General features: G+C 38.6%; 1 protein-coding gene across 1 annotated transcript in view; it reads right to left on the minus strand.

Moving 5' to 3' along the window:
- Positions 1-4,481: 4,481 nt before the first annotated feature.
- LOC125904192 (zinc fingers and homeoboxes protein 1-like) overlaps positions 4,482-12,293 on the minus strand; it is a 25,531-nt gene continuing 17,719 nt past the window's right edge. Inside the window, exon 8 of the mRNA XM_049601441.1 lies at positions 4,482-8,060. The gene's annotated coding sequence lies outside the window, so the exon portion shown is untranslated. The remainder of the gene's footprint in view (positions 8,061-12,293) is intronic.

Below are 12,293 nucleotides of genomic sequence, written 5' to 3' on the forward strand. Positions count from 1 at the left end.
TTTTTTGTCATGATCTGTTTTTTTAATTGTATATTTGGGATGGTGGTCCTCTGAAACTTTTTTAATACAATAAGAAGTGGGCCTTAAGTTACAAATGGTTGAGAACCCCTGATATTTTTAATGTTACAGTGTGGGAGATTCATATTAAATGTGGTCAAAGTTTCTAATGACAAGGTAAATGTATGTAAAAAGTAATCACTGAGCAAAATCCTCAAGCTGCAGACCGTACTGAATACTGTTTTCAACATTTTTTTTTTTCTACTTTTGAGACGAGCTAACATTAGCTGGCGACTGATTTCTATAAAAGGACATTGTGTAGCGTTTTCAGTTGTTTACTGGCAGAAATCAATGTCTGCATTCATAAATATGTCATCATTGGTGTATTATTACCTCCACCAATAATCTGGCTTATTCTCGTGAAAGGAGAATTTCGGATTTGTTTGTACATTGTAAGTCATTTGGGGGGTTCCATAACGTTCCGCCATCTTGAAAATACACCCGCCAGCAAGGGACATATGGCAGGACAAGGGAATAGCCCCGCCTTCGGTGTTTTCGCTGAGAGCCAGGCCAGCGCTGTGAGACTGAGAAGCCAAAGCAGAGGAGCAGAGGTGCTTCGCTACTACCCTGGCTCTACTGCACCGTAACAAAGTCCCACTCTCTGAGCATAATGCAGGATCATGCATATGCAGCATCACGGGAGAGGAATCCTCGTCGCCAAGGAAGCGCAAAAGGGAATTAAAAAGGCAACATGACTGGCAAATTCAAACAACAAGTGTCAACATTGGGGTAGCCTTTCCCAGGTGGAGAGAGCTGCTGAAGGAGAAAGGTCTTAAAAGGGAAGCTGTGATTGGCCTGCTGGCCTGCCTGTCATTTTTTTCCTGACAGGCAGGCTAGGCCAATGCAATCACAGGCCAGTGCCGCTGTTAGCGGCACAGTGATGCGAGGAGAGGGATGAGGTGTGTGAGGTTGAGCCAATTGTCAGTTGTCAAAAGACAAGACGTGATTGGTTCGTTTCGATTTACACCCACCCCAACAGTCCTACATTGTAAACACAGCCAGCATGGTGAGGAGGGGGTTTGTCAACTCGCGTCACGTGTGTCCGTGTAGGAGCCTGAATGAATACTTCATGAAGTATCGGATGACATGGATTCATCAATGTTATCTTAGCTTTTTGGTACACAGCAGCTACCGTTGTTGCAATACGCGTTTGCAACAGTGAGGCGCTACAGTTCGCTATCCGTTGGAATGCAATATGAGATTTCAACGTTAGATGGGAGAAATTCCTACACACTGTGGCTTTAACTGGTCATCTGCTCCAGGCCCAGTACTTCAGGTGTTTACATAGATTGCTACATGTAGCTACGTGCTAACATCAAGGAAACATGTAATCTCAGTCCCTAACGTAAATTTATCTCCAACTTCAGATCATATTCCTGCTGCAACATGCCCAGTTGTGTTTAGAAGCTTTGTAAGTGATTTTTCATGGTAGAAAGTGGCACTTTTCTCCATTAGTCAGTCCCCCAACTGCAATAGAGTGGTGCAGGGATTTTTTGTTGGCCAACCAGGAAGTTAGCGTTGCCCTGGTTCTCTTGTCAAAAATCCTATGGAATTTTTTTTTTTTTTTTTTTGGATTCTTGCAGAAAATAAGCTCTGTGGCAAACGTTTATGATGCCTACATGTTTTGTTCAGTAGGGTAATGTTCTGAAATGGAATGGGTAGATATGAAGGTGTTCAGACAGGCATGAGGGGCTTCATTATGAAGGGCCTTAAAGGTGAGCAGAATCTTGAAATCAATGTGATATTTAACATGAAACCAGTGAAGTAGATGTTTGTACCAAATTTGAAGAAAATCCCTCCAGCTGTTCTTGAAATATTGCATTCACAAGAATAAGATGGATGCAAAGTCATGCTGACCTTGACCTTTGACACTTTGACCACAAAAACTTAATCAGTTTATCACTGAGTCCAAGTAAATGTTTGTGCCAAATATTAAGGAATTCCTTCAAGGCATTCTTGAGCTACTGCATTCAGAAGAATGGGACATATGGAGGCATTAAAACCCACTGATTTCAAGACAGGGTAACCTGGAGTGCAAAAATGCTAACTCGCTTCCTGGTTCTAGGACTCATAATTGCTACACTCTATGACCTTGCAGAGATGCCAAGATAGGAAGACCTGCAAACACTGACCAATCGGAGCAGAATGGGCTTTTTCAGGAGGGGGTGAAAAAATAAACCACATTCTGACTAAATGTTAGTCTGAGTCTGCTTACAACCAAACGTGTTTAATCTGAACAACTCAAAAGAAATCTACATTTTCTTCTAAACAATATTAAGAAAACTCATTCCTCCTCTTTGGTTTGAGACTTTGGTGTTAAACATCAGAAACAGGATTTTCTGCTAACTGTTTGGAATCACTTCATCTGATAAGATTCAGATAATTTGTACCATTTGAAGCTGATAAGCTATTGATTGAAACTTGGTGCTTTTTAGTTGTTGGTGAAAATGTGTAGGATTAAATGAAGTCAGAGCAGAATCTCAACTGTTTGTTTTTTTCTGCTGTTTTCAGATCAAGTCAGAGACAGCTGGACCTACAAAACGCCTGCAGTCGATCTGAATGGATGGATGTGCATGTCATGTGACCTCTCCCCCTTCCACCTGACAGGAGCTGAACGCTGGCTGGACCCCATCAGGTGATTTAATTTACACAGAAGCACGTTGGATCTATAACCAAAAGTTCAAACTGAAGCTGACTAATGTTTAAAATGTTATGAAAAATAAAATGATACTAATGCAGGAACAGTACTGGGTCTTGTACCAAAGCAAATACTGTTTTTGCTTCCCTATTTGAGGGGTGTAAACACATTTTTTAAAACCAGATTTACAGCCCTGTGGTTGTATGCCTCTGTGCTCCAGTCAAGTTTCTCTTACAGTTTATATCCTTGTCTGTGAAAACATGAACGCTTCACACACAGAAGATCTATACAATTAGCACAGTTTCAAGATCAGTGTCACCAATTCAGTATCTGACTAAATGTCTCCCCTTCTGTTCCTGAGAACCTTTGACCTTTTGGATATAAATGTCATCACTTCATCATTTTATCCTATTAGCAATTTGTGTGAAGTCTTGTCATAATTAGCGTTTGAGTTATTGAGTTATGGCCAACGACATGTTTTGTGAGGTCACACTGACCTTGACTTCTGACCACAAAATTCTAACCTGTTTATTCTTCAGTCCAAGGGGACGTTTGTGTCAAATTTAAAGAAATTTCCTGAAGGTGTTCTTAAAATATCATGTTCACGAATATGAGACAGATGCACAGTCACATTGACCTTGACTTCTGACCACAGAAATCCAGTTGGTTCATTCTTGAGTTCAAGTGAACATTTGTGCCAAATTTGAAGAAATTCCCTTGTGTTCTTGAAAACTAACTGAAATGGTATTGCGTTCTTACAAAACTGTAAAATAAAAATATTCAGGAAATACATTTAGTATTAGTTTTTGTAAATTTGGTCAAATGTGTGTTGTGTTTGTATTGTAATAATTATTCTGAACTTCTTAAATCTTGCCACTGACAAATACCATAATATAAATTAAATAAAAAATAAAACTAATAAAACCAGCAAACCCAATCTGGAAACTAACAAACTAAAATGACTTAGGGGGGAAAAAAAGAAAAATACAAAACTTAAATAGCTCTAGATATGTCCGATATATTCAAAACATTGCCCACACGTTAAAGTGAGTCTAAAAAACAAAAAAAGCAACTGAATCAATCTTTTTTTTTTCACTTTTTATTTTTTGCTTGCAGACAAAAAAAGATATCCATGAAAGTCCAGATATAATAAATAAATTAACTACTAAAAACTGTTGGCTATTAAAGCATTTCAAAGAATGGCAGAAAGGCGTAACTTACAGAGCTCATATAAGGATCAATAAAAAACCCAAACCACCGCTCCACCCACTGATTGTTCTTTGATGTTTGCATATCCTAACAGAGTCCTACACGGTTCAGTAAACACAGGAAGAGAGAGCAGAGAAAAGCAAAATAAAAGCTTATTTCTTTGTCTTTTTTTTTTAACCCCACATATGAAAAGTTAAAAAGTTCCCGTGGAACCGAGCCAAGTGCTTGTGGTTTCTCATCCCTAAAATATCGTCTGTAATTCTTGTGGAAAACCTGAAAGATATTGTTTTACTAGTTAACCCGTATTTGAGCAAAGAAACGCACTAATAACTATGTCTTCTTTTTTTTTTCTTTACAAAGTGATTCACTTACTTTGGTGGCGAGGACAAAAACAAAAAAGTAACGCCATCTGAAAAGACATAATTATTATTGTGTACTTGTATTTTCATGCATACAGTATTGAATTCTCTAGAAAAAGAAAACTGTCGTAAAAGTGTAAATGTCACAATCTTACCGAGTTTGTAGCTTAACTGACTGAGGTAAAGTTGCCTGTTTCCTGAAGTAGAGCACACATGCCTTTTACTCTTTTTTTTTTTTTTTTTTTTTTTTGGACAAGGACACAAACAGTTTTTGGGTCCATCTCCCTTTCAAGTCAATCAATAAATCTGCTTGTTTAAAAAAAGACCCAAATAAGAAGTGATCTGGGAAAGTGTCTAAAAAATGAATGAAGTTCGGTTTGTAACAACCTTCAACATCTGTAAAAAAAAATCTTATCAAAGCTTTAATGCAGAGCTCAAAGGAAAAATCCACCTTCAAAACACATCATTTATCTAACTGCCCTTTTTTTTTTTTTTTTTTTTTTTTTACAAGAGAAGCTGAGGGAAAATGTATACATTATATGGTACTTCAACAATGTTAGTCATCAAAATGGGTAGAAAATAATAATAATTTCTTCAGAAAATAATCTTTGTTGGAAATGTAAAGGCAGGAAGGCACCTTTATCCATGCAATATGGGCCTGGCCCCTAGTTCTACCTTTCTGGAGAGAGACAATCAAAACAATGGAGGAGAGGCTATGTATTTGTTGTTTTTGAATGTACATGTATGTATTTGGGGGTTTTTGTGTTGATGTTCTTCAAGTAGAAAAAAACTAAATAAAAAAAACTTAAATTAAAAAAAAAAGTAATCTCATGCTAACATGTGCTTATATATCTGAACTCACAACTGCCTGATTACATCAGTAAGCATTTACACTGGTATTTATATGTCAAGGACTACTCCAGGGGTGTCAAACATATGGCCCAGGGGCCAGAACCAGTCTGCCAAAGGGTCCAATCCGGCCCTCTAGATGACCTTGCACACCTAATGTTGATGCAAATGTGAAGGCTGAGAGGTTTCAGGAGCAATTTAAACAGTGAGTAGATACTTCATGTAAATACTGCCTTAGAGGCCTTTTCACCCTGACCGGAATACAGCTCTCTGAAATAATTATGAATACTTACTGTGTTCATATTTAAAGATAATAAACATTGTGCAAAACAATGTCAACCAGCAGCTTCAGTACAAAAGAATCTATATCAGACTTCTACCTTAAAGCAATATTGGTGGAACCCTGCTGCTGAGGCACTGACTAAACTTCAGACTTTAAGGCAGGGGATGACTTAACCTGCTTCTTCAATAGCTTCCACTGCAGTGGACAATTATGTAAAAATGTAATGCATGTGAGTAGTAGACTGACTGAATGTGGAAAAACTTTCTTTCTTTTTTGTTTGGTAAATGGATGACCCTTTTAGAATGACAAAAAAAATCAAGGGGTTGACATTTATAGGTTCTTATGCAGTGGTTTCAGTAATCCAGCCCACTTGAGATCAAATTGAGCTGTGTGTGGCCCATGAACCAAAATGAGTTTGACACTCCTGGACTACTCTCTGTCTCCAGTTAACTAGGTACACCCTGCTAAAACTACCGTAGTCTGAAACATTCTCAGGTACTTTGTTTTATATCATTATAAACTGATTTTTTTTTTTTTGGGTTGTTGGTCAGACAAAACAAGACATTAGATATTTTTTAAAATATTGATTAATCTGCCCTTTACTGCCTCAACTAATTATTTTGTCAATATATATTATAAAATATTGAATAATCTACTCCCTCATTGATCAAAAAATCAGGACTTCCCAGAGCCAGAGTGACATCTTTACATAACATGGACCAACAGTAGGGGGAAAAAAAAGAAGAGAAATATTTACTTTACTGTGATCAAAACAAAAAAAGAAACAGAAAGCAGCAAATGTTCATTTTCAAGAAGATGGAACACAAGAATGTTTTTGTTTTTCAATCTATTTGTGTTTGATAAATAACTTTAGTAGCAAAAAGCAATGCAGTCCATACAGCATTCAGTGCTGACACAAATCCCTCATGAAGGGTATAATGTTTAGTTTGCAGTGATTGAACTGCACGTTGCAGTTTGAGGCGCTTTAACAACAAACATGTCTTTAAGGCTAAAATAGTTAGTCAATTAAAATCAACCGGCAGAGAATCAATCAGCAATAGTTTTGATTGATTGATCTATCTTTTGAGACACTTTTCAGGCAAACATCTGCTGTTAATGATTTTTTTTCCATTGTTTATTACTATAGGTTGAATCTCTAGGGTTTGGACTGCTGAGTGATTTGAATGTGTCACCTTGGGCTCTCCGGGATATTGTGATCAGTATTTTTCTGACATTCATTGGGCCAAATGAAAACAATCGGCAGATTAATAATAAAAAAGAAAATTACTGTGCTTTGCCTTGCATCACATTAACAACTGGGTTTTCTTTTTGTGAGAAAGGACAAAAGTCACATCTGGCAATATAGATATTTTATGTTTAAATTTCATAGTACTAGCTGTCTCAGAATTTCTACATAACACTGGTGTCCTGCAGGTGTTATAAATTACTAATAACTTAATCTAAGGATTTTTTATTATATAAATGTATGTTAAGAGTTTATATAAGCCAGTATATTGTCACTGGAATTTTAAATATTGATGCTAGCCTCAAAAAACAAATTTCAGTCGAGCTCTAGTTGAAGTTTTCAGCATTTCTTGTGTATTCATGAAGGTAAAGTTACTGACACGACTTTTATAGTTGCATTGTGGGATAATTCAGTCCACTATGTTGAGTATAATAACTCTGATTAGACATTATAAAATGCAACAATTCTTAAATGAGGAGTTTCAGGGTGGATTTGTCCCTTTAAGGAGTTAGTGTCTGTTTTTTCCTCCATCCTTCAGTGAATTGTATGTTTGGAGGTAAATTCACAAACTGAATTGATGACATTGAAACTGAATGGACCCAAATACCTGCTAACATGGAAATTATCACCATATTCAAAAGAACTCATAACAGTATAATGGATTCAGTCCCCATTATATTTAGATGTCATTCAGATTAAAAAAAAAAAAAAAAAAATACAAAAAATACAAAAAGTTAAAACGCAGACGTGGAATTCATTCCAGCACTGATTTCTTTTGATTTACAAAAAAACATGGCACTAATCTGAGTTGTCTATTCACAGAAAAAAAAGTATGGTTTTAAAAACCTTTTTTTTAATTTCAGAACAGCAAAATGGTTTCACTGTGTGGGGAGAGGACATTCCCTTGAGAAAATGGTCCATTATTTTGAAAAAAAAAAAAAAAAGTTACCTTATATTAATGAGAAAACCATGCGAGGTCTCACCTCTTACTTTAAAAACATTTTATTTTTTATTTTTTTTTGTAAGAAAAATGACATAAAAGGCCAAAATAAAAGCCCTGTCATTCTCACCAAAATAAAAGTCTTGTTATTTGTACAGGAGCAGAACTGGAACTTACTCTCGTGGTGACGTTTGATGAGTCGTCATGCACGTTCGATTGGTCCCCACAGTTCATTAGCAGAAACAAACTACATCCTGATGCTTTGTCCGTTACTTCAGCTCCATCGTTTCAGTGCTTCTCAGCTGCATCAGGACCCAAAGGCAAGGCACAATCCCGTCGTTTTAGTTAACATGTCATCCATCTGAGCTGTGACTCTGAGCTTCCTGCAGCCATCTTTGGGTCCCGACCCACCAACTGAGAAACACTGACACGTGTTGTCCTCCATGTCGTCTCCACGGTGGGGGGAAGCAACGTTGATGCTGTGAAATAAAAAAAGAAAAGGAAAAACATAAAATCAGATCAGGGCAGGAAGGTTTCTGACATGAAAGGTGCTGTACATAATGTAATATACATGAGTGATAATTTACATTTTAAAGATCAATCCCCAAAATATGTAAATCAAAAAATCCATTTGTTTACTTCAGATTCAGGTAACTAAATCCCTGACAATGACCTCAAATTTACCATGTTGACAGTACTGGACACTCCAAATACACTGACTGTATAGTTCAATGGTCCTTATGTCTTCAGTTTCTGATAATGACTTTAGTTGTTCTTTATCTCAGACATGTGTTAGGATGTTACATACCTTGACACCTTCCTCAGAAGTGTCACTTGGTGGTGGCTGTGACGCGTCTTTATCAGCTGATCAGGGGCGGTGGACGGACAGCAGGTAGCGTGATCGTCCTGTCAAAGCTGACAGGATGGTCACGCCTCCCTAATATCAGCTGATTGACAGATCAGCTGATAAAGACAGGTCACAACCTCCACCAAGTGACACTTCTGAGGAAGGCTGAAGTTCCGCTGAAACATGTCAAGGTATGTAACATCCTAACACATGTCTGAGGTAAAAGAACAACTAAAGTCATTAACTCTGATTGTATGCAACTGAATATCAAGTCCAAAACAATGTAAATTGATTAAAAGAATTTATTGCATCTACTTTATCTCTGCAGGGTTTTCTGAGTGTACCCCTCGACCCCCTTTAAAGGGAGGTGCCCTGGAGGATGCTCATCACATGCCCAATCCGTGGCTCTACTGTGAACTCCCTCCAGAGGTCAGAGCTCCCCTTTCTTAAAGGGTGAGTCTTGTTTTTGTCATCTCACTCTTTTGGTCACTGTTGTTTCTTCTTCTTTAAAATCCAGAATACATTATGTCCAAATAAAAGTCAGTATGGTATGTTATGAGAAGTAAAAAATACAAAAACAAACAAAAATAATGATAATAATAATACTAATAATAATAAAATATGTTGCGATAAAATGTAAAATGTCAGAGTACAGAATATAATATTTTTTAAAAAGTCTTCACAGTATTTCAAAAAACTCAAAGATAAAAATCATTGTAAAGTATGTCCAAAAAAGTCAAAGTATAATTCATTAAAAAAAAAACCATTCACCATAAAAAACAGTCATGATATTGCATGGCATAAAGTATTTTTCTTTTTAAAAAATCAGTATAGTGAGTTAAAAGCCCCCTTTCCATCAAGCAGTACGGTACAGTTCAGTTCGGTGAACTTTTTTTCCATTCCAGTTGTGGATGGTACCAATGGAACCGCTCTGTACCGGTCCTATGTTTGGTCCCCCTTCTGTTGGGGTACCTAGCACACAGATCTGGTACTAAAAGGTGGAGCTGTGAACTCTGCAGTCTGTTGATTGGTCAATAGAGGATGGTCACTCTGCTCAGGGCTGAGTTGTGGCTGGTTTTGAGGCTCATGTAACCACTGTTCATACTGTGGAGAGTTTTATTAGTAAACTGAAACTATAAAATGAAAGGATGTTTTGCTGCCTCTTGCAGCAGCTGGAGTCGGAGAAAAAGTAACTTCATTCACTGGGCCGGGATTTTTGAGGTAGAACGTTTACAGAATTACAGAATAATACATGATTTGACGACGTGATTCCATCAACACACCGTGACAACTTTGACCATCACTTTAGTTGTTGTATGACATACACTTTTAATAGTTAGTGGATCTTCAAGCGTTTTAGATGTATTAATCTCGAACGGGTTATGTGAACTGCATACATTGTAATCCTCACTCGCAGCAAAAAAAAACATTGCAGAGCATCATTTCTGCAGGCTATGTAACATTAAAGCCCTGAGCTTGCCTTAGAGGGACTAATGCACAAACCCGCTATTTTTAAATATCCAATGGAGAGAGACTCTCAGTGCAGCCTGTTATATTTTGTTCTGAAAATGTCGGCGTGCAGCCTCATTCTGTGGACGATAAACAAGGTGCAGACTTCCCTCTGTGTCATCAGTGATGAGGAAATACAGTGAGTGCTGGATGGAGCAGTGAGTGACAACAACCCCGCCCACATTTAAGGTTATTGTTTGTGGTGGAAACACTAGGGTCTAGGTACCATGTCTGAGGGGTTACTTTTGGGTTCAAAGGTACCATATAGAAAGTGTTTTCGTGGAAACGCGACAAAAAGTCATAGTATAGTATGTCTAAGTAAATTAAAAAGTCATGTTAAAATATCTCAAAATAAGTCATAGTATAGTAAGTTACAAAACTTTAAAAAGTCCCTATGTCATAAAATGTATTTTAAAAAGTAATAAATAAGTCATAGTATAAGTTATAACAGTAAACAAAAAAATTGTATATTATGTCCAAGAAGTCATGGGTCATGGTAAAGTATGTCATAAAAAAACTAGGAAAAATATGTCAAAAAAAAAAAAAAAAGGCATAGCATAGTAAAACCTCACTGTATAAAAGTAAATATGTTACTAGGGATGCACCGAATATTCAGTAACTGAATATATTAGGCCAAATATTGCAAAAATGCAAAAAAAACCCCACACATTCGGTATTTGGTGGAATTAGTGAAAAGCAAGCCCGAATAATAGCGGCGTGTTTTGGTAACACAATCAAACAGCGTGCGGTGATGGACGGAGTAAAATGATGGCAGTGTGGCGACATTTTACTCCGTCCATCACTGCACTCGCATTTGCGACTAAAAATAGTTTTGTTCGAGCAAAATAAATCATTCAGCACGCTGTGTGAGTACAGATTTCAACCAGCAGCAGAAACGAAAGGCGAATCCCGCCGGTTGTGGGTTGAACGGGGGTCACAGACACAGACAGGAATACGTATTCCTGTCAAATACGGCAGCCATAGGCCTACCGGCAATGGAGAAGTCCGGCTCCTCTTCTTGGCGTGTGGACTGCCCAAAAGTACCTGGAAAACCGAGCCGTGGCAGCACACAGGTATGCGGTGTGCCAGAGGAGAAACAAGCCTTTCACATTTCTCTCTTTGTGGCAGATAACGGCCCACAAACCTCACCGCACTTTAGGGACTGTTCTTTACTTATGAAGGGACTGTTCTTTACTTGTCAGAGGTAGCCTGAGTGTCAGACTGAAGCTCCCAGAACCTTCAGTCTGACATGGCCTCCATTGAAGGCGATTTATAAGGGGGAGGGAATTTGATTTTTCCCCTAACCAATCAGTAGAGCTTAACAACTCACCCAGAATCTGATGTCATTAGTATCCATGCCTCGGGGGTGCCAAAAACAAGCGAGCATTGCCCGTTTAAAATGTCTCCGTCGTCGTGCACGCCCAGCTGCATCGCCATTAAATCCAGTTTAGCAGCTTCCTTAATTTGGTCCTCCATTAACGCGAGTAGTGGCGAAATACCTCGATAGCATCGTTAATGTGGTCTGTAGGATCTGTAGCGGTCGCCATTGTTGCTATCCTCACCAGTTACCCACCAGCATACAGCTTGACATCAGCGTGGCACTGATTGGCTAATGGCTAGACCCGCCCCCACCCCCGGCATTCATTGGTCCGTCCATCGTTTGGATGAGGTAAATCGCAAATTCATTGCAGTATGCCAGACCAGAGATGCAAGCCTACTCAGTTGAGTGGGCGGAGTCTATGGTCTGGAACCAGGCTATGTCAGAGGAGGAGGGTGGCTGGTTGATTTTTATTTTATTTATTTATTTTATTTTGATCCCCCCCTATGCAGAGCATGTGAGCGGAGCGGGTGAAAATTTCCGCTCCTCGCTCGCAGACCTGTCACTTTGCGCCACTCGTCCTCTCCGCTTGGTTCTGCGCATTCTTCGCTCCGCTGCAGTCCACTCCATCATAAATTTTATCCCGCTCCACTCGCTCACCACTCCGCTAAAAAAACCCCAAAAACAAACAAAAAAAAAAAAACTGCATCGTACTACCCTAACCTGTAATCTTCTATTCACAAATAAAACATGAGCTTGGTAGATTCTTCGGGGAAGCCCTCTCCCCTCTCCCCGCAGTTAGGGGCTGTTCTACGTGGTACCACTGTCGGCAGAGTGGAAATAAGTCAAAGTGTAGAGGAGACGGACCAGGTTAAGCGGCCAACCTCCGGGGAAGCCCTCTCGCCTCTCCCCGCAGTCTCCAAGGTACCGCTGCTTCTCTTCTCAGTTTCTTTTCTGAAGTACACAGTAAACTCCATAGTTTTGAAAGAAAATAGTGTGGGTGTGTGCAGGTGCAAAGATGCATTCTGGGTAGGGTAT

The sequence above is a fragment of the Epinephelus fuscoguttatus genome, linkage group LG17, assembly GCF_011397635.1.
Source record: "Epinephelus fuscoguttatus linkage group LG17, E.fuscoguttatus.final_Chr_v1".
Taxonomy (NCBI): Eukaryota; Metazoa; Chordata; class Actinopteri; order Perciformes; family Serranidae; genus Epinephelus; species Epinephelus fuscoguttatus.